At 41.7% G+C, this 26,405-nt stretch overlaps 2 non-coding genes across 2 annotated transcripts; one reads left to right on the top strand and one right to left on the bottom strand.

Annotated features, from left to right (window-relative positions):
• Nucleotides 1-2,339: 2,339 nt before the first annotated feature.
• Nucleotides 2,340-2,414, bottom strand: Trnat-ugu (transfer RNA threonine (anticodon UGU)). The gene has a single exon. It is a non-coding gene; the product is annotated as a tRNA-Thr (tRNA).
• Nucleotides 2,415-2,536: 122 nt separating this feature from the next.
• On the top strand, nt 2,537-2,611 carry Trnaa-ugc (transfer RNA alanine (anticodon UGC)). Its single transcript has one exon. It is a non-coding gene; the product is annotated as a tRNA-Ala (tRNA).
• The last annotated feature ends 23,794 nt before the right edge of the window (nt 2,612-26,405 follow it).

Genomic DNA, 26,405 nt, shown 5'->3' with positions numbered 1-26,405 from the left:
TATTTGTAGGAGCTAATCTAAGACATTGTAAAAGATATTTTTCGCACCCATGTCCACGATTAAACCTGAATGAGCACCGAAATTCAAACAGTATAGCGTGAAATCTCTTAGCGAGCACAAAATACAACATGTCGGAGGAATTTGTGCCACTACCGTGTTACACAATATTTTAAAACATAGTTGAACTTCTAAGATTTTGCGAAACCACCGCACTGTATTTCTACGGTATCAGCAGGACATCCACATCTTCTGTAACCCAGTCACTAATACCTGCTATCACGTATCGTACAAATCATTCAGTTCTACGTGTCCCATTTACCGAGTAAATATTGACTGTTCTCTCAATGAAAATCTGCTACTCCTTGTTGATACAACAGTACATCGAAATCAATAACCACGTTAAACTCAACCACAACAGAAGAAATAAAACAGATTGCATCTCCAAGTAAGATCAATGTTGACAGGACACTAGGACTGACAATTAAAAAAAAGGTGGTGGAGCTTGACATGACATGCCTTTGGACCATCGAAATGGATAATTACAGCAGACAGTTGAATTTCCGCTTTATAAGGAGAAGCCTTGCGTACTGAATATTACGCTGCTTGGCTGTTAAGTGTCTCAGGTCCAGACGCAGCGCACCGTACATTTAAAGTTTGAAAATACTGCAAATAGGTATTTACGTTGAAAATAAAACGTTTTTCTTCGTATGATATGTTCATTTACAATATTTCTCTGGAACATATTACTCATAAAAGAGAAAAGCAGCATTTCTACCATATGCGAACAACGATCATCCCACAATTTCATTCTTAACTCGGCAGCCACAGCATCATTTTTGTCAACACAAAAAATGTTCAAATGTTTGTGAAATCTTATGGGACTTAACTGCTAAGGTCATCAGTCCCTAAGCTTACACACCACTCAACCTAAATTATTCTGAGGACAAACGCACACACCCATGCCCGAGTGAGGACTCGAACCTCCGCCGGGACCAGCCGCACAGTCCATGACTGCAGCGCCTCAGACCGCTCGGCTAATCCCGCGCGGCTTTTGTCAACACACATTGTTCGTCGGAACAGGGAGTGAGGGACGCACCTAGCGCGCAATATTACAGACATCGCATTCCGTTAACAATTCCATAACCCACTTCACTTTCTCCAAGTCCTTCACGAAGACACGCGACTGAGCTGGAATTACTGAGTATATGAGACTCAACACCGTCTCCAATGGCTTACCTGCTAAGTCCATACTGTGACGGCAGTGATTCACCGTTAACCATTTTGCTGAACTAACATCCAACTCGCAATGGGGCGCTGTCAGCTCCAGCATAAAACCACCTGATGCAATCACACTACTTCGATCACCATTCGGCACCCTAAATGCTATTTCTTTTTGCAGCAAATCGATTGTCTGCAGTGCGGAATCCCTGGCAATCGCAAAACACGTTGTACATAGTTCTGCTTTCAGACTAACACGGATGCTGCTGCTGCTATCGGCACTCAGACTGAGACTGATGTGCTTTTACAGCTGGTAAACCGATTACAACTGTGTCAAACACCTCTTGTCCCTGTTGGCTTATAAAATCTGTGGGAGCGCATTTGCCCTCCACCACTACCGATGATTTGCTAGGGGATGAAAAAATTCAGCTTTTATGTGTTAGTGCTTATGTAGATGATATAAGCTAGCTCCTGAAATACCAACAACAACAGTATTTGCAATATGCCCACTGAAATTACCTGCGAGTGGTGGTCCACCCGTCGTCTCCTTGGCCTTGGCACGTGGCGAGATATCATTCCCGATATGACCGTGGAGATAAGGAAGTGCTGATGCTGCTGTCAGCAAAATTTAAAAATATAATATGCGCAGTTGTCTCAAATGTAATATGATAGCATAGGTAAAAAAAGTGCTGATGATTGCTGCGTCAGTGTTTTTGGCATGTATGCCCACTGCCAAACTATTAAGAAATGGTGTCATTCACTGTCTGAGTGGGTTGCTAGCAACTGCTTATCTAGTCTTTCTACCAAAAATAATCTCCTATACTTCTTCATGGATTTATTTACTTGAGTTATCATCGTCTCTATGATGACATCGTGATCCTAATCTCAGACACCATCGATAAGGCCATGCTTGTTTGTAGCAACAAGATATAATATACAGGGTGTTTATAAATGAATATCGGGGTTTTAACGCTTTATAATATTTATTACATTAAACGTACAGTTATAAATGATATGTTAAATGAAAGAACAACTCAAACAGTTGTGAAATGATAATTAAATGGACACCCTAGCTGCAAACAGGAGTTGATGAACTTCATTGGGGACTTGTTGAAAATGTGTGCCCCGACCGGGACTCGAACCCGGGATCTCCTGCTTACATGGCAGACGCTATATCCATCTGAGCCACCGCGGGCACAGCATGATGGGCAAACATCTATTAGGCGCAGTACGAATGTAGTGGTGTGGACATGTTGGGAATGTGGATCTCACCGGGAGCGTGCAAGGGATAAGTCCCTGCAGACGCACTATCCTCTGTGCCCGCGGTGGCTCAGATGGATAGAGCGTCTGCCATGCAAGCAGGAGATCCCGGGTTCGAGTCCCGGTCGGGGCACACATTTTCAACATGTCCCCAACGAAGTTCATCAACGCCTGTTTGCAGCTAGGGTGTCCATTTAATTATCATTTCATTTCTAGCAAAGCTGCATGGTCATCCACGGTAACTGTTCTTTCGGGACCAGATACTACCGTCATATATAGTCAAACAGTTGTGTTTGGCACCAGTGCGCATGCGCAGCGCGCAATGTTTCTGTCGCAATCCGCTAGACAGCGAAAGTAGCGAAGATGGCGACTAGTGAACAGAAAGCGTTTTGTGTTTTGCAGTTTGCAAAGACCGAATCTGTAGCTACTGTGCAACGTGCATTCCGGCTGAAGTTTGGTTGTGATCCTCCAAGTGATAATAGCATTTGTAGACAGTGTCATCAATTTGAAGATACCAGCTGCCTTTGTAAAGGGAAGAGCACAGGACGACCAAGAGTTAATGAAGAGACTGTTGAACGAGTGAAAGAGTCGTTCACGCATAGCCCAAAGAAATCAGTCCAGAATTACAAGTTCCCTTGTCGACTGTTTGGAAAGTTTTAAGAAAACACGTACAACTACGTCCTTACCATTTAAAGTTATTACAGCCTCTAAAGCTGGCAGACCATGGATTACATGCCAACTTCGCAAACGAAATGTTGTTTCATGACGATGAAGATTTTCTGGATCATGTTGTCTTCATTGACGAATCGACCTTTCACCTTAGTGGACAGACATGTTAACACTCACAATGTGCGCATGTGGGGCTCAGAAAATGCTCATGAAGTGGTAAAAATGCAACGCGATTCCCCTAAAGTGACTGTGTTTTGTGCCGTATCCTGGCGGAAAGTTTATGGGCCTTTCTGTTTTGGTGAACCTACTGTAACTGGCACTTCGTACCTTGATACACTAGAGCAATGGCTCTCCCCTCAGTTTGAAGAAGATGATCCAGAGAACTTCATTTTCCAGCCAGATAGTGCCCCACCTCACTGGCATAGTGAAGTACGTGATTGGATGAACTTCACTGTACCAAAGCGCTGGTTAGGCCGCAAGGGCCCCAACGACAGGGTTTGCTTTGTATGGCCTCCACGTTCACCCAACCTAACGCCATGCGATTTTTTCCTTTGGGGCTTCATCAAGGATCGTGTGTACGTGCCTCCACTACCGGCAGACCTCCCTGAATTATGAAACCGGACTGAAGCAGTTGCTGCTACAATCACTAAAGACACACTTATCAACTCAGCTACAGACTTGATGTGTGCCATGTGACAAATGGTGCTCACACTGAACATTTATAAGGTTATAGGTAAAACTGTTTTGTTGCTCTTTCATTTGACATATTTGTAACTGTAAGTTTAATATAATAAATATTATAAAGCGTTAAAACCCCGATATCCCGATATTCATTTATAAACACCCTGTTTTTCCACTGTGTGTCCAAGTAACAAAACTCGTCTACTGCTTCACGGTCTCGTTCCCTAATCTAATTTCCCCAGGAATTCGACTAGACTCAGTTATCTTTTTTCTTTACTTTTATTTATCAAAATTTTACAGCGTCTTTTCAATACCCTATCTATCCCGTAGTCGGCATTATCTCTCCAATGCTCTTACAGAGGACAAAGGGTGACGCAGCATTACTTGAAAGACGTTATGTTGACAGCGGACTGACGACACATATCCAGCATTCATGCAGCTTGTGATGAAACAACACACCCTCGAATATTAATCTAACTAGAAACGACTGTGCTCATCTAATAGTACGAAGAAATCCTGATACGCCTCCTATAATTTCTCATGTACATTAAGTTTGAGGTAACTGAAACAAAGAAAATTTAACTTTTCCGAAGATTACCAGAATATGATGCTCACATACGCAAGCAAGTCTCATAAAACTGATGAATATTTAAACATCTGTCAAAATCAAAAGTCTGCGCTAGCAAAATATCTCATCAAACGCACTGGACATGTCGTGGTGCGCTACTGTTTGCAAATGTAGTGGCGGACTGCCCACAACGCGCGTATTTAATGGACACAGAACCATAAACCACACGAAAATTAGCACAACAAGGAAGCACGCACATACAGACAGACACACAGGAAAAACACAAATAAATACGCATAAGTGATTAAAAAGCAAATAAAAAAAGGCTGAATAACTTTAGTGTCATTAGTAACACTAGCAGTTATTTGCGATAGTGAGGATAATGTCAGAAGTTAATGGTTTTGCAGTAAAATAATTAAAAAATGGTTTAATGAACGAAACAAGTTTTAAACGTAATTCTGAATGTTATACGGGACTGCAGTTCATTGTGATAATCAGGGGACTCGTGGGAAAGTTTCGCACTTTTATAGTTTTAAATGATGATAGTATTTGGAATGAGCGTAGTAGTTGGGGTAAGGCTGACTGTGGGCATGAAGAGAAAACATCGTTAAAAATGAACCGTATGACATGAAAGAGTAATCATGAATTTATAATTCATCCTTGTGTATACATTTCTGGGCACATAATTTTGAACAAAATTCCTTACAGAGCATCACGATACCTCGCTGATGTCGCTGCATGTAAGAATGTATATTTGATGTAAGAATGTAATTTTCGTGTACTTCTTGTTTTTTATTTTCCGTAAGGGATACAGAAATATTAGCTGATTTAGTTACACTTCAAAAGGCTACGTACAATTGTCTGTGGGTAAAGAAGGGGTTTCGTTAAATACAGATGTGCTGTTTGAGCGCTGTCCCAGCGATCTGTTTATAGTGATCGCACCTGTCTTCTTGTCAACTGAAAAAATATACTTGTATCAGATGATGTTAATTTCATCTGCGGTATTAGAATAGTTTTCCCTGTGTCATTCATCTGAGCATTAATTGTAAACCAGAGACCCTTGCGAAACTTTTGCACTTGTATAGATGTAAATAATGACAGGATTTGGAATAAATGTAATCATTGGAATAAGGGTAGTTGTGGGAATGAAAAAAAAAATCTTTGAAAATGAACAGTCGATATGAAATAATCTACATCTACATCTACGAGATTACTCTGCTATTCACAATAGAGTGCCTGGCAGAGGCATTTCCATGCACAAAATTTTGAACAAAATTCTTCCATGCATAAAATTTTGAACAAAATTCTTTACAGAGCATTACAAAAGATATCTGAAGTAAGAATGTAATCTTCGTGTACTTTTTGCATTTCGTTTTCCTTATCAGATAGGGGTAGAGACAATAGATTACCGCAGTAGTTACTGTTATTATCTTCGGCTACTCTGCATACAAAGTATCCAATTAATAAGTACTTTAAAACAAATAAAATGTTATTGTAATAAGATACTATGAAAAGGATGTCTCTTATTTGTGATTAATAAACTTAGTAAAATATAGGAATGATCCTGGGCATCCATGCTGCCGTTTTGCCCCTAGATAGTTAAAAGTCTAATTTATATTAAAATTTTCCACAAATAGTACGTTTCAGCGCAAAATCGGCACGCATTGTCAGAAATCGGGTAAAAACTTTTGTGGCGATATTTCATTCTTCCCTGTGCAATTAGCATGTGTTACGAAAAAGCGATGTACTTAGCCGGTGCTCCTGGAAAGTAATCGACGTCTGCGTCGTTGGTCCATATCCTTGAGCAAGCAGTTTAGTGGTTATCGTTGTCTTGTTGCTCCTATTGAACATAGTCGCGAGTTTGGAATGTAGAATTAGCGGATCTACATGCAGCGACGAAAATGTTACGTTCTTCATTCAATATACACGTGACGTATCCCGACGTCATAATTTTTATTAGTCGTTACTAGTCACAGTTTCGAATTTATAAATTTCTATTCGATCGCTGCTCGGTACATTTCACAGTACAACCTTCCGCAATAAAAAACTACAGCAAGTTAAATGTAACTTAGCCCGCCCATCTAGCCGCGCCGTCTAACGCACCACTTCCCGAGCGCAAGAAGGCGTGCCGGTCCCCGGAACGAATCCGCTCGGCGGATTCGTGTCAAGGTTCGGTGTGCAGGCCAGCCTATGGATGGTTTTTAAGGCGGTTTTCCATCTACCTCGGCGAATGCGGACTGGTTCCCCTGATTCCGTTTCAGTTACACTATGTTGGCGATTGCAATGCAAACACTGTCTCCACGTACGCGTACACTATCATTACTCTACCATGCAAACATTTGGGGTTACACTCGCCGGGAGTGTACGAGACGTTCCCGAGAAAGGGGGGGGGGGGGGGGGGGGGGATCCACCGCCACTGAGGGTCTCGAACCTCACAATAACCCTGGGTTCGGTGTGGGACGGCGGTGAGGTGGGTGGACTGCTGTGTCCTGTTGTGGGGTTGTGAACCACTGAGGGCTACGGCGGGACGAAGCTTCTCCGTCGTTTCTAGGTCCCCGGTTTAATACACAATACATGTAACTTGACGGTCCGCTGTAAACAGCAAACAAACCGTGCACAACGGTCACACATCAATTACCCGGACATCGGCAAACCGTGCGTTCAGGGTTAAAGTTCTTGATAGTTCACGCAAGGAAATGCGTTAGATACTCCTGTTTAATTTTACGTCACACTTAACAGTGTGTGGCGTCCCCAATCAAAACAGTGCACTTGTAGCGTTCACGTAGCTCTCAGGGGCTCAGCATTCGTTTGCTGGGCATGGTAACCCCAGGGTTGCTGAGCTGTGGGCGTGTATGCGCCACCAGTTCTCTGTCACCGTAAGCTCTGGACATGCTTCAGCGACCACCGTGCAGCGCTCTGGTGGAATGTTCTGTGCCACAGCGACCGGGGATCCTCGCTTAACCGCCCGTATTCCAAGGATGGTAAAACCTGTATGAGAAATACAGACCCTCAATCTCAAGGTGTGCTGCGCTCCAATCAGATGCATGGCTATTGAAGTGCAACAGTCGTTAGCGGGCAACCTGTAGGGAACTTGGAGCACCTCAGTTTAAGGTTTACCAAGGGACGCAGTGCTCTGTCTGGGTGGAACATCATTTCCCTAGTTGCTTGTGGAACCGAGATGGATCCCGCGTTTGGGATATGGCGTAAAAATTTTAAAAAATCGATTTTTCAAAAATATCTTCGTTTTTAACGCACATCTGTCTGAAGAGGATGATATGTAAAACATAAATGGTCAAGGAAATGTAAGACTTGTTACTTGGTCGTAACTGTACCAAAGTGCAGTGCTACGCCTTTCCACGCAGCATTCATCTATGGCACGTCACTTTTATTTCGCTCTTTGGCATTCAAACGCGTATGTTTTGTAATTGAAGCCATCAAACCTATAATCAGGGCAGTGGAAATTAAAAGCTCCCGTGGCCCTTGTCCTGCTCCCAGTCGACAGGTTTGACATCCCACCCCCCTTACAAAAAACTCAGAATTAATCCTGAGTGGGATTATTTGTGGTCGGGAGTGTTGTGGCGTAGCAAGACAGCCACGCCACTCGGAGGTAGCCGAAAGGCACGCGTACACACACGCAGGCTGGCGTGAGTTCTGGAACAGGATAAGTAATTGAATGCTAATAAGAAAAGTACGTATCTAAGTTAATACTCAACTTTAATGCATCCTTGTGGTACATCGCTATTGACGATACAAATGAGACTATCTCCAGATACGGTTAATTACAATCACTGTAAGGCTAATGACGCCTTGCTAGGTCGTAGCCATGGACTTAGCTGAAGGCTATTCTAACTGTCTCTCGGCAACTGAGAGAAAGGCTTCGTCAGTGTAGTCGCTAGCAAAGTCGTCGTACAACTGGGGCGAGTGCTAGTCCGTCTTTCTAGACCTGCCATGTGGTGGCGCTAGGTCTGCAAGTACTGACAGTGGCGACACGCGGGTCCGACATGTACTAATGGACCGCGGCCGATTTAAGCTACCACCTAGCAAGTGTGGTGTCTGGCGGTGACACCACAGGGAGAATAAGAGCTCTTCAGAAAATCTGCATTATTATTACCTATTAGCTAATAACTTTCTCTCTTTGTGTGACATAAAATTAAATATAAGAAACATAAAACCAATAAAGGCAAGAGACAAGCAAGACAATACACATTTCTTCAATCCGCAGATCCCAGCGTTTTTTTTTTTTTTTATCTTGCTATAGCTTTACAAAGTGTGGTTTGTTTCCTGCGAAAGAAACTATTACCTCACCAAAGTTCGTCACACGTCTACATGAAAAATCTAAATGTCGTTGTCGAAGACTGAAAAAGCTGTTAATACGAATAGTACTCCAGATTGGTTTGGTTTCTCTATTTGATTATATCTATTTTGTCACTGTCTGATACATAAAACGAAATATGACTTTCTAATACTGCAGCAGTTGTAACATACGCCAAATAACCGAGACTGTTTTGGCACAAATGATCAGTTTTATCTGTCTCATTTACATAAATAACACGACAGAATATAATTCACTATGTACCTGTATCAAATGCCTATTACGTCTACTACAAGCAAAAAGTTCTATGTTAGGGAATAGTTTCACATTTCATTTGTATGCTCCTGTTTCTCAGGAATGAGATCGAAAATTTGTAATAATGCGAAATTTTTGTATAAATTTGGAATCGTCAAGTTCTTCCAAATAATTTGTGTTATATCTCTTCTCCTTCCTGGTTCTGACAAATAATCTTGTCATCACTAATTCTGACTCGCATTCGGGAGGACAGCGGTTCAATCCCGCGTCCGGCCATCCTGATTTAGGTTTTCCGTGATTTCCCTAAATCGCTCCAGGCAAATGCCGGGATGGTTCCTTTTGAAAGGGCACGGGCGACTTCCTTCCCCGTCCTTCGCTAATCCGGTAAGACCGATGACCTCGCTGTATGGTCTCCTCCCCCAAACAACCCAACCCCAACCCAACCACTAATTCTGTAATTATTCCTGCCATTGTCAAAATTTATTCGCCCGGTTTACTTCACTAACCCTGCCAGAATTACCAGTTTAGTTTTCCCGCATTTATTCTCCATTTAAGCATTATTACATCTTCACACAACGCGTTTTCCGCGTTACTAGGAGAATAGAAGTTAAGCAGCTGCTAACCGGGCACTGTACAACTAGACCTTAGAAGTGTAACCGTCTGCCAAAAATTCCCTAATAATTATAACAACGCTTATCATTCGCACACCTAGTCAACCATAAACATACAACAACAAATATTCACCCGTTCAGGTTTATTCGGCTCAGCTCGTATAAGCCCGTTCCCGTTTGTCTGCCGGAAAATTTTTTATTTGTAGATGCGACAGGGATTCCCCTGGCAGAGACGTAAAATTCACTGTGCACGCATTCAAGAAATAAATTAAGATTCGTTCAAAAACCAACCTAGAATGTGTTCAAAACCCAACAGGGATGCTTTTCAAAATCATATGAATAATCGATGCACCAACGTGCGCTGGATGCTGGGCGCTTTGTGAAACAAGGTTGCTTTTCTTCGAGAATATGAATTTGGCACCCACTGAAACTGCCGGGGGCCGATACCCCAGTTTGCCCCTCTCCTCTCCCCGTTCCCAAGATCCGGGCCTGGGCTAGATTATTTGTACTTAGAATGAAGAGATTTGGTTTTAGAAAATTCGAAACCAAACTGAAGCGTGTGTGGAACTCCGAAAGCCAAGTGTTAAGTTGTGATTGGCATATCTGTCAGATATTTTCGAACTCACCGAACTTGAAACTGAAAGGTGGAGATTCGAAAATAATTTATCATTGGGATGCCATCACAGCGTTTAAGTTGCAACTTTGTAAACGTATAACGGTAGCCTGCAGTTATTCCTGTTTTCCGAAATTATTTGGAATCCTTGAAGAAACACTTTTTATGGGTGTCTTTAAGGAAACTGATAGTACAAATAAAATATCAAATCATTTTTTGCATCTAGCTGACGAATTCAAACGCTACTTTCCTAGCTCTTTTGATAATATCATATTCAGATTGACAACAGGTCCTTTTCACGTTGAGATAGATGAGCTGTTAGAAACACTGAAAGAACGAGCTTTGGAAATTAAAAACGATTCTGCAGCCAAATATGGCTTCGAGAAGATGGATAAGTCATTATTCTGGGTACAATATCTGAAAGTGTATCCCAACATAGCAAAGGAAGCACTGCAACTGCATTTACCATTTTCAAGCACTTTTTTGTGCGAAAGGACGTTTTCAGCAGTTGTAGCAATGAAAACTAAATACAGAAGCCAACTAAATATTACCAGTGATTTATGTTGTGCGTTTTCTTCTATTCAACCAAGAACTGAAAAGCTTTGCAAGCTCATCCATCACCTTGATTTATTTCTTTTTTATTGCCAAATGTGTGTGCAAATCGTAATTGTCTACAATAAAATGCTTATATTACAACGTTTATGAAGTTTCCTTTCTGCTCTTTTTACCCTTAGCCGCCCAAATAATTATGACAGGCCGTAATTCGGTCGTCAAATGTCGCCACTATTTGAGGCACTTTGTGTGAACTGTCTTCCTTTTCAGTTTGCTCCCGGCTTCACCGATCTATCAGCAGTCATCATTTTTCTTCTATTCATTGCGATGTATTCCGGCAGACTTATTGATTTCACAATATTTGCTAAGAATAAGCGCCGCATTTGAAACTGGCCCTCTCTGTAATAATAGAGCCCAAATTTCCATGCAAATGCTTGTACTGACCATTTTAGGGAATAGGGGCGAAGAATTTTCTTATTTAACCCTTTGCATTTAGAAATTTATAAGGGATACAAATAATTTTCATGGCTTCAATGGAAATGTTGCAATAACTTGCATAGGGACAAAGAGACATTCTCTTTTCCCATGTAAATTGTCACCAAATTAAAGATTACGTAAAATTTAAGGTAATTTGATTGAATTAGTTATTATTTTAAAACTGAAAACTTTGGCAATTTTCGGAGGGCTTTGTTTCATAATACAACACAGTAGGCCTAAACCATTTTCTCTCCATGTCTATGTTAGGTTGTTAATCGACAAAAGAATAGTGTTTCCCTGTCGCTCACAAAGGAAAGTGGTGGAGGGAAGTGCAGTACGTACATTTTTGTTGTTCTTCCCGTGGCTTGTCAGAACAAGTCGGAACATTTCATATCGGTAAACCTCTTACTGCCATTGGCACCATTGTCGAAATCTTACTGTTGTGGTACTAAAGACGCGAGGAAGGTGGAGCTGTGTCGTGGTGTATTATCTGGGGTTGACAATATTTGAATAATAACGAAATGTGTGATTAACTTCTAGTGGTAATAACTGTGTTTATAAAAAATTATCTGAAACGACCTAAAATGCTCAATACGTTTTTGAAATATTTTTTCTCTAGTAATTGTTTAGTGCCATAACATCATTAAAAAGGAACTTCCTGGCAGATTAAAACTGTGTGCTGGACCGAGACTCGAACTCGCGGTAGAGCTTCTGTGAAGTTTGGAAGGTAGGAGACGAGGTACTGCAGAATTGAACCTGTGAAGACGGGTCCTGAGTCGTGCTTGGGTAGCTCAGATGTTAGAGCACTTGCCCGCGAAAGGCAAAAGTCCCGAGTTCGAGTCTCGGTCCGGCACACAGTTTTAATCTGCCAGGAAGTTTCATATCAGCGCACACTCCGCTGCAGAATGAAAATCGCGTTCTGGTATCATTAAAAAGGTTTCATTTTTTTTTACGTGTGAGTAAATCATCTGAAGATGAGCGTGTATTTGTAGAATGCACAATCTCGAATCTATGTTTCTTCCGTGTCAAATTTATATCACTGCAGCTTTTTGGCACGATGCGCGCGAATTCGTCTCCAAATCGGAGACGGAGAAACATTCCCCCTCTCGCGTCACTTTTTCGCTCTCCTCCATCTGCAAGCGCTTGAGATACAACACTAACTTCAAATGTGCGTAATGTAACAAATACTTAAACGCTTATAATCCAATGAACGCATGAACATCAGTATAAATTTGTGTAGAACTGTGAAGTGTACTCATCGCAGCTGCCAGTATTGCATGATAAGACTTTGTCCCAAAATAAACTGAGGAAACAATTTTTAATAACAGACGTTGTTATTGTTGTCGAGTTGTTGTACGCGCAGTTTTAGTTAGTGACTTACCCCAAGGCCTGCGTGGTGCAGATATAGCGTCGTTTAGCTGCCGTGGTCGTGAGAGAGGGACGGTGCTGCCAACCCGCAGGTGCGTGTACTTCCTACGGAATGGAACTAGTGCCCGTCGGCCAACGTTCTGTATAAAAGCATGTGCCAAATTCACATAATATAGGACTGAATTTTGATACTGCATTTTTATTTATTTATTTACTTCATTGCGCAATTATGGCCTTGTGGCAGTTCATGAATCCAGGTGTGGTGAAAAAATGGAAATTGGGGCTCTAATAATGAGCCTTCACGAATCCTTGTTACTTCGATGGGGTATTTATACAGCATGCGCTGATTATTACAAGGCACTCGCGCCACCCCTATGTTGGCAGTGCCGAGAGAGAAATTGGTACATACGCATTTCCCCTTTAACGACCCCGTCTCGTTAACACGTCCTTACCACTTTCCCTTTTACCCCCCCCCCCCCCCTCCTTCCCCAAGATAATGAGCTAGTCGGTCGCATTTTCAGATGCTTGCTGTACGTAATACAGTATAATTATTGTGAAGGTGGGCGCGAAGTTTCAATTTTTGGCAGTAGAGGGGTGCGACAAACAAAAGTATGGGAACCTGTCGTTTAGAGAGTATAGCAGGTACATTAAAATCTGTGAGGCAGTTGCGCAAAGGGACGCTGTGGTCTAAGCGTCAAGTTCCCAACAAGCGACAAGCTGCAGAAAGCAAACAGCATTGTGGAAGACGCCATTGACACGGAATCTAGAATTACAACAGAGATGTTGTGACTTGTAGGGATCCGGTGGGCATTCCCAAAGACGAACTTTTGGCTCAATGGGCCCAAAAAGGCAATGCTCAATAAAATATTACGATAAAGGTGGACAGCGCTCTGGTTAGGTCAGACTCGTTTGTACTTTTAAAAGCACGAAACTCACATTGCACATCAAAGCAGAGTGCAGTCTTAAGTCACCAACCCAATGCGCAGTTCCAGATGCCAGAGCACTGGGCGTACTACTCCTCGGTGTAAGGGAAAAGTCACTTGTGGGAAATTTGGTAACGCCACCCACAAAAGAATCGCTTGTTCATGTCCTTTGAAGTGTGTGAATTGCTTGGGGATCACTCTGTCTGGCGTAGGGACTTAATCGCACATTTTCAGTAATCAGTAACAAAGTAACAAACCACAATTCTGTTACACTTATTTCAGTTTTAGTTAATCCGGCAGTGACTGTATTTACACACTGGATGCCTGGTGCAACCTCATCCTTCCACCAATTTTTGGCGAATAATACGATGATTGCTGTGGCTGGCTATCAAAGCTGTGCGTATTGTAAACACGCAAAACAGGCGACCAGTGACTCCATTCTCGGAATCACTCGGAAACTTTCGGAACTCTTCGTGCAGATTGCTCTGAAAATCACGATAGTTTCGGTTTTTATTCCGCTCATTGTATTAGGTCCTACATTACAACATATTTCATTTAATTTCATATTCCTTGTTACAAAGAACCTCATTTGAGGATGGCTGTCTCAATTCATCAATCATCCCTTGCACATGCAGCTCGTTGGTTCTAACATGCATGATCACATATCTATATTACTACCGAATGAAATTTATAGCACAGCAGCTCATCAGCTGCGCGTACACCCGTGATTTATCACCACTGAAAGACAAACAAGAAAGCATTCACACCAAATGGATGATTATCTTCTTCAGTCGCTCACTGAAGGAAATGGTGAGTGGATTCTCGTCTCAATTCAGAACTACTACCGACTTCAAATTTTCTCTTCGTCGCACCTAACTAAATCATAACGACAACCACGTCTCTTTTTTCGGGTGGTACGTTCCATAAGATATAGCGTAATCACTGCGTTATGAAATTATTTTTAAATAACCAGGCGTGTGTCAGTACGGGTGGTGCAAGAGAAGTTGGCCGATTACACTGTCTGAAACCTGTAAGTGAAGACGTGCGTGAGGAGAATGCTGACGTAATCCACGCTCGGCGCTGGCAACCCGTATTAGGGCATTGCTCGACGCCAAGCGCGTCTTGACCGATCGACTGCAGCGGTATAGATTTGGCACGGAAATAACATGAACGAGTATTGTAGAGATGTTCCTGTTGACATACGGTGCTCATTAATAGCAAAGAAAACAACACTACACAACAGAGTTATTATTAGCTTCGACACAGAAATGTCATGCTACAGTTGGTAGAGCCTTGGCGATGGCGACAATGGCAAAAAGAGGGCAGTCGACGTGAAATAGTCTGTACGGAACCAACGAAACCGAACTGTAGGCCCAGTGGACAACTATTCCTGCGCCCACATCTTGAGCGTATTGAAATACTGTATTTTTCTCAACATCATATTGCCGGTTCCATCGAACGGTCCAGACGCTCAATGACGTTGGAGACTACAGGAGGTTTGTCCAGTCAGCAAACGTGAAGATGGCTAGCTAGAAGTTTGTTACGGAACTCGTCGGGAAATAATCTAACAAAGACGAGACTTGAATAACTACAACATTTAATTACAGTCTGGGTAAGAATTGGATAATGACTTGAATATAAGTTCACTACTCCTGACTGAAAAATCAGGATTAGTGTAAGCTAAGTATAAGCGCAAGCAGAGACAGAGAAGTTGAGGTCCCGGGCCTCACCTACACAGACGTTCTTCATGGACCACTGTCTGTACTGGACTCTCTTTTCAGACGACGCCGCCTCCGCCTGCATACTGTGCAGTAGGCCACGCCGCTCCATCCACACTGTGCCTGCGACCTCCTTCCTGCAGGGTCTCATATGACCATATCTGGTCACTGCCAACGCACTGCCATGCCTCCCAGCTCACGCGATCACTCTAGAGTCTGTGTAACATTTGTGGCCAATGCCCACATCAGTGCCCTTCCTGTGGCGTCTCCTTCGTTCTGGCTGCTGTTCTGTTGCCTTTCAGGCAGCGTAAAACATTTCCCAAATAGCACACTTTTTTTCGAAAAAACTCGCACTTCGTAGTTTTAAATTGTGGCCTTTCGCATACCTCTCCTGCCACACATTATGATCCTGTAAGGAAGAGGCAAATTTCAGAATATCATCTAAATAAATGAACGATTTGTCAACTTGTAGTGTCGTCAAAACGGAGTTCGTTAACTCCTGAAATGTACTAGGAGCTGTTTTAAGACCCTTGGGCATTTGTTTGTACTGAAAGCCGTCTTTTCTCGGTCCTGTTCGCCTTATAAGACTTCGCTAAGTCGAGGTCGAGAAGTACTTTGCCTTTCCTGGGCCGTCTACGATTTCGTCCATTCTTGACAATGGAGAGGCTGAATTTAAGGAGATCTCATTAAGTAGCCTATAGTCTGCGACTGCTTTGCTTTCCACTGGCATCCATCTTTTTCTAAATTAAAATCAAAGGAAAATTCAAACCACTTTTTCTTGGCACTATAATGTCATCCTCTAACATCTTTTCAATTTCTTGATGCAGCACCTCCTTTTGTGCTTGCCGTATTGTGTAAGGTCACGAACTTATCACTATCTTCTGCTTCTGGTAGTAGTTTAATTTTGCGCCTGATACTATCCCTGGAAGAAAATATGTCTGTAGGCAAATGGAAAACGTCGCTGTACATGGTGTGTAACTCTATGATCGCTGCCGTCTCTTCCGCATTCAGATGACTCGTGCAGACGTTCTCGTTTAGTACTATTCCTGACGTCACCTGTGGCTTGTTTTTACTGACACGATTCACACTGAACGATTGCTGTAACAACGTCCGCTGCGGAAATACTTCTGCTACCACCCGTGGGCAGTCTACTGACACACTCTCATCTGTAGTGTTCAGCGCACTCTGTAGGCATTCTCCCGATTCTACTTTACTAATGCCTCAGGCAAATACACGTCGTTGATGATTTCCTATTGTGGAATGATATCTTCTCTCATTTCATTCGCCCCCATTTTTATTCGATACACCCGTTCCTCCTGGGGTCCTATTGTTAATACTGAAACAATTTGCGTTCTTTTTGCTTTTCTCCGGCATTACCTGATGCCTGCTTGTGTTGTGTTCCGGCTGTTAATGAGTTTCTGCCACTATTCGCTCTCGTCTTTCGAAATGTTTCTCCCTTTGTGCTTAAGGGCCTCTCACAAGAGCCTTCCATTTTCTTTGAATGTACTATGCGCAGTTCACCCTGTGATTTCATCTTCATTTTCTCACGCACCTGTCGCCCCGTACCTGAGTTTCTCTGAAAGGACCTTCGCTCTCGTAGCCGCACAACTGTATTACCAAGTTTCCGACTTCTAATACCAATCTGCACCGGCTCTTGCTCTGTCTTCGTTCTAATCCATTTCCCGTTGATCCGCAGGCTTCTGGTAACACAACTGATTACGACTCCATATTCTTTGAGAATGTCTCGGCCAACCAGCCCATCAGATAGAAGATCCCCAGTTACGTGGAAACTACGCCTAACTTGCATTCCGTTTCTCGTTCATAATTCGAGGGTTACAGTTCCCTGCGTTCTTGCAACAGTATTAGCGATTCCCCGAATCGTAATAAATTCGGCTGGATTATACTTCCCGCCGTTTCTCAAATTACTTCTCCGAAGCAGGCTTATCAGCGCAGCGCTATCCACGAGAAATCTAAAGCACTTAGTAATGCCGTGCTGACACTCCAATCGTATAATCTCATTTTTACTTTCGCAGTCGACTGTTAATATCTTTCCAGGTTACGTGTAAGGCTTTCTAATGCCGTTACTTAGATTTCCTGGCTTTTACGTCACCTATGTGAATTCTGTGCATGGCAAACGCTTTCTGGGAAGTCTGTCGCATAATGACCGTTTGGTTTGCATTTAAAACACTTAACGGACTTCAGACGCACACAGGGGCTTCTATGACTTGGCAATTTACACTGTGAGCACCTCACTACTCGTGACTGGTTCTTTTCCCTGCCTTTTCTTAATACAACCAGCCCCACCTTTCTTATTCTTTTATCTTTACGACACTCTCGTGGCAAATGGCCTGGCTTCCCACACGTGAAACACTAGTGGGTTCCTTCTCAGTCAGTGGCACCACACCACCACCTCGGGTGATGGTGATCATCTTCTCTCGGCTTAAAAGGGAGCCGGAACGATGAAAATGACAAAACTAACGTTTTTAATTTTTTTTTCATTATAAAATTATTTAGAGTTTTCTGAATAAAACAATTATCAAGTTTCATCCTTCTAAGTAAATTCTAAGTGTGTTTATTTATCGCTGCAAAGTTGACGCGCCGCGTAAACGGTTGTAGCGACATGGTGTGTCACCTCTGACGGCGCTGCTCGCTGGCTGCAAGCAGGATATCTTTGCGGAATTAGACAGTTTTTTTGTTTTCCAACGTTATATGGCTTTATCTCTGTGACAAGTGACTGTTCATATTGGTAATCATAAACGCTATATCGTGGGTGTTGACTTGTGGAGTTTGCTTTGTGTTGTTTAGCTGTTCAATTTTGGCTATTTGATGAAATTTGCTCGTACCTGTTTTACGTATTTGATTTGTGGGTATCAATAAGCCCCGTTTCAGCAATCGAGTGTTTAAGAAAAGGGACAATGAGTGGAAGAAGAAATATTTTGTTGTTTCGAAGGGAGATGCTTCTCAGACTGCTTCACCAGCTACTCCAAATGAATGTGATAGAACTTCTTCCAGCAAGAAATTTTGTGACACCAAAGAAAAATTTGAAAACTATGAAAGTGACAGTAATGATTTGAATGAAATAATTAACATTTCCTTGCTCTCTAATATTTTCAAACGTAGTGTATTATGCCAAGCTTGCAAAGAAAGAGGACTGGAATTGAAAATAACTTCCCACATTGGCTTGGCGTGTAAAAAAGTGTAACAAATGTGTTGCAGCAGTTTCGTTTTCTAATTCTAACAGTATTCCTCGTAGTGGTAATAGTGAAAAGAAGGTGTATAATATAAATGTTAGTCTAGTGCATGGTTTGCGTTGCATTAGCAAGAGCGGTGCTGCAGGGGAATATTGTATGGAATTATGAACCACCAACCAAATTTGGATTTTATAATGAATTGGTGGGATCTTCAGCCGAAGATATTGCTCAAGCAACAATGAAGAAAGCAGTTGAAGAAGCTGTGACAGATAATGGGAATTGTAGAGATTTAAATGTTGCTTTAGATGGATCATGGCAACGTAGAGGTCATAAATCTCTAAATGGAGTTGTGACAGCTACCAGTGGAGACAGTGGCAAAGTAATTGATGTTGCTATTCTCTAGATGCTAGATGTAAGGGCAATACCAACGTGGAACATAATGAAAGTTGTGAAGTAAATTTTCACGGCACGCGTGGAGCGATGGAAGTAGAGGGAGTGAAAGCAATTTTTTCCAGATCACAGGAGTGGTATAATGTACGATACACTAACTATGTAGGAGATGGTGATTCTAAGGGATTTAAAGCTGTAGAGGAACTCAAACCTTATGGCAATGAAATTCACATTAAAAAACAGGAGTGCACTGGACATGTGCAGAAGTGCATGGGGGCACGCTTGCACAAACTAAAGCAGACATTAGGATCCCAGAAGCTTAGTGATGGTAAGACCCTTGTAGGAAGAGAAAAATTGACAGATGAAGCAATTGATAGATTGCAGAGGTATTATGGGTGTGCAATTAGGCAAAATAAAAGAAGCATTTGAGCATATGAGGAGAGCAGTATGGGCATTATTTTTTCACACTGCATTAACAAATGAGCACTCCCAACATGCACTGTGCCCCACAGGTGATGACTCGTGGTGTAAGTACCAATCAGGAAAGGAACATGCTCAAAAAACGGTTTGCCAAATGTTGTAATTGATGTAATTAGGCTCATATTCAGAGATTTATCTCAGCCAAGTTTATTGGAAAGTGTTTACATGGGAAAACACAAAATCCAAATGAAAGTTTAAATAATTTAATTTGGATTAGGATTCCCAAAAGAGTATTTGTACAGATAAAAACATCGCATTTTGGAGTGTATGATGCAGTGGCAACATACAATGAAGGAAACATTATCAAATGTGATGTACTGAAACGTTTAGGTTTCCACCCAGGACACAACACGATTTCCACAATGCGCCTAATTGATGAAGAAAGACTAAGAGGTGCAGGAAGATGAGACAAAAGCCTACAACATGCAGCAAAAGGGAAGAAAAGACCAGTGAAAAGGAAATTAACACTGGAAAAAGAAGAGAATGCTGATAATCCATCATACGGGGCAGGAATGTATTAAAAAACTTTGGAAGCCATTTCCTGAAACTTCAAAATTTTCATCTCTGAGGAACATTTTCTCAAAAACTGCTAACAGTGTATCAATGAAATTTATACACGATGTTGTTTACTTCTTTTCCTTCATTTTTATAACAAATTGTAAAAAAAATATTGTATAATTCAAGAGCTATAGAAGAAAAATTGCAAAATTTTAGAGAAAAAATAAGCATCTGTTTAGAAAAATTGTAAAAAAAGAACAATAAATATATCTTAACATGGCATTATAACTCTGTAGAGAAATATTCACTGAACATGTAGTCCAAATTTCAGAGCAATATGTTTAATAGTTTTAGAAAAAAATGTTCCTTCTATTGGCTAAAGTTAACATGGAGGAGATAGGTCGTTCTGGCTCCCCTTAAGGCCATTGCGTTCTCCTCTGTCAGAGTTATCTCTATACCCTCTGCTAACGTTAGCTGCTTACCTCACGCACCCACTATTGTCTTTAAACTGTCATCGTATATCTTGGATAAACATTGTTCGGTTTAATTTCGAAATTAGAGCAAGACTGCCTTCTAGCTCCGATTCTCACATGGTATCTCTGATTGCTTCTCTGTAATGGTGCTGCATGGTATACAACCTCAAACCCCACTTAGCTACGCTTTCCCCATGTTCTTGCCGTCTTACAAAAGTCTGACATGTGCAGTAGTCAAGTGTCATTTTCCTAGCATAGTTTGCTACTAATATGGGACACACATCTCGCCTAGTGACGCTTATTTATTTATTTATTTATTTATGCATTTATTTTACCTGGCAAGATTAGGGCCTTCAGGCCCTCTCTTACACCTAACCAGGCATACTCAGATTCAACAAATTTCAGTTTCTACAGAACATTAAGGACATATAACATGTTATACAGTATTAATGTTACAGAAAAAATTAGAGATTATAAAAGTACTACAATGATAATTATAACAATCAAAAAGTAATTATAATAATCAAGAATAATAATAATAGTAATGACTATGTATAGGAAAGTGAACATATTTTTTCTCTCTGACTGATAACTTGAGCCCCCTATTTTAGTTTAAACCAATTTCAGAAGGGTGTCATGCTGTTCTGGGTCTATAAGTTCATATGTAACATCACATTTGTCAAGGAACTCATTTACAGTGTTCTTAGTGCCATTAAACTAATGCGGTATTAATTTCAGCAAATGTGAAAAACTAATGAATTGCTTACTTTGTGACTCAGGCGCATCAGAGGCTGTGCCACAAACATTACCCGCATCTCATGGCATGCCTGCAAGTCTTTTAACTCACCGTTGGAATTCTCTGTGTTGCCCTTGCTTTTGTGCTCCATCTGTTGCTAAGCGTTGCCTTTGCACTGCCATCCGTCGTCGCCACTGCCGCTGCTGATGACTGCCTTCCACTGTCCCGCACCACCGCCTGTGACCTTCTGCATCTGTATGCGCTGCGGCCGCTACTGGCTGCCCTATGTTACCCGCACTGCTGTCTGTCGTTGCCGGTGTCGGTGCCAGTGTACCGCCTCTCTGGCGGAGGTGAGTCTGTGCTGCCCGCCGCGGCTGCGCTGCTACTGGGTGTCCTCGCGCCGGCTTCTGCCTGCGCGACAACGTGAAACTATCGCTACTATTGCATTGCCTCTGTGCACCATCCAGCGATCCCGCGCTGCCCGCCGTGGCTGCCAGCTGCCGTTGCACCGTCGTCTGCACCCTCGCGCTGCTGTCGACCGCCCTTGGCCACTTTCCGAGATGTCCTCCTCGACTCCGGGCGCCGTCCGTCCGCTGGTATTGAGACTGCACCGCCACTGTCCGTCTGCCGGTATGTCCTCCTTGTCCCCAGCCGCCGACTGTTGCTGGGCTAGCCATGGCCTCTTCTTTCTTCGGGTGCCTTCTTCTTCTCGAAAGCGAGAGAGGAACCCTCTTTCTTGTCCTGCCTCCTGGCTTGCTGCTGGCCTGCGTTCTGATTATTCGAGTACTGCAAAAGGGTTTCTCAACGCCGTTCAGTCTTTTTACGTGATGTCAGGCTGAGCAGGTTCGATATTCTAAAGAGAGGCGACCTATTTCTGTAACTCTTGGCGTGATAACCGCACGCTAATTCCACGACGTAACCCCCATCTGACACCAGAAAAAAAATCTCTCTGTCGTGTCCAGAGAGCGGTCTAGACGCTCAGTGACACTGGAGACTGGAGGAGGTCCGTCCAGCCAGCTAACAATAACTGGAAGTTTCAAAGTGTGATGGAAAAAAATATCGAACAAAGACAAGACTTGAATAACTACAATCCATAATTGCTCGTCCAAACTTGGATAATGTATGTCAGTACACGAAAACTGGTCGCAAAATACCATGGAGGAAGGTACGCAACTAAGTATGAGCATGAATACAGAATGAATACTACAAGTCCAAGCCAAAGGCCTGACCTACACAGACGTCCCTCCTGGACCACATTCTGTACTGAACTCTCTTTTCGGTCGCCACTGCCTCCACCTTTACACTGTGCAGTAAGTCACGCAGCTCCTTCCACTTTGGCGTTTCCGGCCTCTGCCCTGTGGGTTCCCATGTGACCATATCTGGTCATCGCCAACGCACTGCCACACCTCGCGGCTCTTCACGTGAGCTCGCTTGACAACTGCTGAGTCCACATAACATTTCCAGCCAATGCCCAAACCAGCGCCCTTCCTGTGGCACCTCCTTCTTACTCTGAGCACCGTTTTTTGAAAATTCATTCATTCTGGCTGCTGTTGTGTTGCCTTTCAGGTGTTGCATTTCTAAAATATGCGACAACATCATACACATTTCAGTAATGACTGATAATGCCCCTGTGCGAATTATGCCATTTCCAAATATTTCAGTTCGTTAAAAGGCGCTGACAGTTTTACCTAGCCACAGACGGGAGTGCCTAACTGTGCCCCAGTATGCTTGGTGCCTGTTTACACTGCACACATTGCACAAATGCGTGGCGCACCCATGTTCCCGTGTACTGACGTGCACAGCCTTTATTAATTCACATGGATACAACCGCAGGACGAACTTAATGTCGCTGGCTGGTGTGGCCGAGCGGTTCTAGGCGCTTCGGGCTAGAACCTCACGACCGCTATGGTTGCAGGTTCGAATCCTGCCTTGAGCATGGGTGTGTGTGGAGTCCTTAGGTTAGTTAGGTTTAAGTAGTTCTAAGTTCTTGGGGACTACTGACCTCAGCTGTTAAGTCCCATAGTGCTCAGAGCCATTTGAACCAAACTTAAAGTCCACAAAATGTAAACGAACTAGGTCTCAGCATGACAGTGCAAACTTGATGATGGAAGAATGATACCAAGAGTCCCTATGTCCTGACATTGTTGTAATCAGTGCAGCAATTAATAGTCCGTATAGCACAGTTGGTAACTATGCATGGTTTGCTCTCTCTGAATGAGCTTAAATAACGGCCAACAACACGTGGGCAGACGGTAACGCCCTCCACGGTGACCAACGATAGTTACATGCTTAAGCGAGAAATCGTAAATTTTAAAGTTATAAATAACAAATATAATTAATTAAACCTCGAGAAATTTGCAGTTATTTAAAATTCAGGTAACTGTTGTCCCATTCATTTTTCTCATCATTTGTGGATAGAGCAGAGCTCTCTATCTTTCGTGGTAGGGACGCCGTTGCCATGGGTGATAGTATATATCAAGCGCCCCCTAGCCTGTGTAATTGGGACGCTGTCGTCATGGTAGCCACTTCGTATAAGCCGTCTGATGTAATACCATATTTGCTCGGCGTTCGTTGTTATGGTAACGACGTACCATAACCATTCTTCCACCATGTTGTTGTCAATCCATGTGGTCTTCTGCTGCGGCGTTATCTTTGCACAGCATGCGTAGTCGTGGTGTGTTCTGGCTGCTATCCATAAAAGTTGTTCCTAGTAATTAGTAAAAAACTTCAAAATCAGTGTATTCTCCATTATAAAATTAACATATTAGAAAAAGAAGTATATCAAGTGCCGCTTAGCCTTTTTGGCTAGGATTCCACGTCATAGTAGCCTCCCCGTACGTGTCGTCTGCTTAGCATGGCATTCGATATTGTAGCATCGGTGTACCGCAATCCTCCCTTCATCATGCTGCCGTCGATCCACATAAGTAGTTGCATTATGGATACTCATCCACAAAGTTGTTTCTGTATTATATATTAATATTTTACGACTTATATAAGGAAATCTTTAAATTCTGTAGGTCTTCATTACAAAATTAAAACACTATAATAAAAGTAGTATCAATACACATCGTCATGCAATATTAATATAGCTGAGAAGGAGAAGCAGTAATGTCATGAACTAATTATATTTGCGAAGATTTCAAAATAATTATTATCACAGTTTACTATTTGCTCATTAAGAATTGCCATTGGATCCTGTTTATTGTGCAGGAAGATCTCTAAATTTTCCAAGCTGTCCATCATGGGTCCCTTCTGGACCACATGCAACACCCTTAGATTTTCTTCTATATTAATTTCTGTGTTTCTCGGCATCTATATGTTGTCCAAATAGCAATTTATTGCGTGTTATTCCCGTGGTAAGTTCTTTGAACCTAGTTTTAAAATTTCTCTCTGTCTGTCCAACGTAGATTTTTTTTATAGTCTTTGAAAGTTAGTTTGTAGACGCATGATGTAGAGAAGATTTTATTTTTAAAATCTCCTATGCTATGTCTAAGGTTAGTTTGCTAGAGTGTTCGAGGAAATGGCTATCGTAATGTCTGATTCTTTAAATAGCCTATTTATTATATCCGATATCGACCCCATATATTGCATTTACGAAAAAATTCTTTTTTGGGATTTTTTGGGCCGTTGCGCCTGTATTTTCTTTTGTATTGTCTCTACTATATTGGCATCGTATTCCTTGGATATAGCTATTTGTTTTAATACGTTGATTTCTTTTCGTCTCTGCTCTGGCTTTAATGGTATCTTATACAGCTGATTTATCATCGTAACGAAAAAAGCTTTTTTATATCTCATTGGGTGGCATGATTTGGTATGGATTATTGTATCAGTAGCGGTCGGTTTACGATATATGCCAAACGTATGCTGTCAATTGTCGTTATAAATCGTTAAACCCCAATAATTAATATTTTTATGTTGTTCGTGTTCCACTGTAAACGTAAGTTTTGGATGTATACTATTCATTATTTCTGTCAAGTTATTTATTTCTTCTGTTGTGCCATCAAATAATATTAAAATATCGTCACCATATCATTTGTAATATATTATTTTTTGGCGTATATGAGGATGATTTTTTTTAAAAAAGCTGTTTCTTTTTTGTTAACAAACATGTCTGCTATAGTTCCTGCTAGTGAATTCCACATGGCTAAGCCATCTTTCTGTTGATAAATTTGATTATTAAAGGTAAAATAATTGGAACTCAAGATTACCTAGAGTAAATTAATTAACTCAATCATCTCTTCTTAGTTAAGAGTGTTATCACCTATAAAATTATCTCTAATGATGGTGATAGTTTCTGTTACTGGTATATTAGTATACCAATTTTTTATATCCAATGTGGCGAATTTAGTAATCTCCAGTATACTAATATTGTGTACTTCTGTCACTAGTTCATAGGAATTTTTCACTACATAGTTCTCGTCAGACACATAAAATTGTTCAGCAACATATTCAGTTTTTTGTTGAGGTTATATGAAGGACACCCTATGTTATTAACAATTGGTCGTATAGGCCTGCCTTGTTTGTGCAGTTTTATTTGGGCCCTAAGACTTGGTATTTGAGGGTACATTATTTTGAGAAGGAATTTTTCTGTAAGAAGAAATATATTTATTTTTGCCTATCATTTTCCGAATTTTTGCTTGAAAATTGGGTAGTGTGTCCTTTGTAATTACGTTAATGACATTCTCTTGACAAAATTATTTAATTCTGGAGTACAACCACAGCTTTACTTTATGTAATTCCATTCGAGAGAGACGCAGACTGACTTTGTAGCCGGATGATGAGGGCTACGCCGTAAATGCATGAAATTTTGGAAGGTTTCTTGTATCAGACACAACATTCCTTTGCATTGTTATTTAGAAGTTTTAAATGCATTTCGATATTTAATAGATAACAACACCAATCTTCACCAATACTCCACATTCAGAAAAGCAACCACCATCAGCATAGCCATTCAGAAACATTCCAATCATCTGACTACACACAAAATAGCCTAATTCCAATATATGCTACACAGAATGAACAAAACTCCACTCACTGAAAGCAACTATGACAATGAATTACAGAAAATCAGACAAATAGCTGTAGAGAATGGATATGACACAAACACTATAGATAAACTGAATCACAAAATTAAAACATAATTAAAAAAGACACCCAACACACAAAAGCCTTCTCACCAACTTACAAACACACAAACGAGCATACATGAACAAGAAGCACCCGCAACAACAAACAAGTGATTTATTCTCACCTACAACAACAAAGCAGCCCACAGAATAGGCAACATACTCAAAAATCAAGAGCTAAAAATAGCCTACAGGACAGACAACTCAACACAGAGGAAACTAAGGACAACCAACACAAGCACGGACCAACACAACACACTGGTATTTACCAACTAAGGTGTCAGGA

Source organism: Schistocerca cancellata, chromosome 8 (genome assembly GCF_023864275.1).
Source record: "Schistocerca cancellata isolate TAMUIC-IGC-003103 chromosome 8, iqSchCanc2.1, whole genome shotgun sequence".
Classification (NCBI taxonomy): domain Eukaryota; kingdom Metazoa; phylum Arthropoda; class Insecta; order Orthoptera; family Acrididae; genus Schistocerca; species Schistocerca cancellata.
The sequence above is the reverse complement of the archived record's forward strand: the minus strand, read 5'-3'. Positions and strand labels throughout refer to the sequence as shown.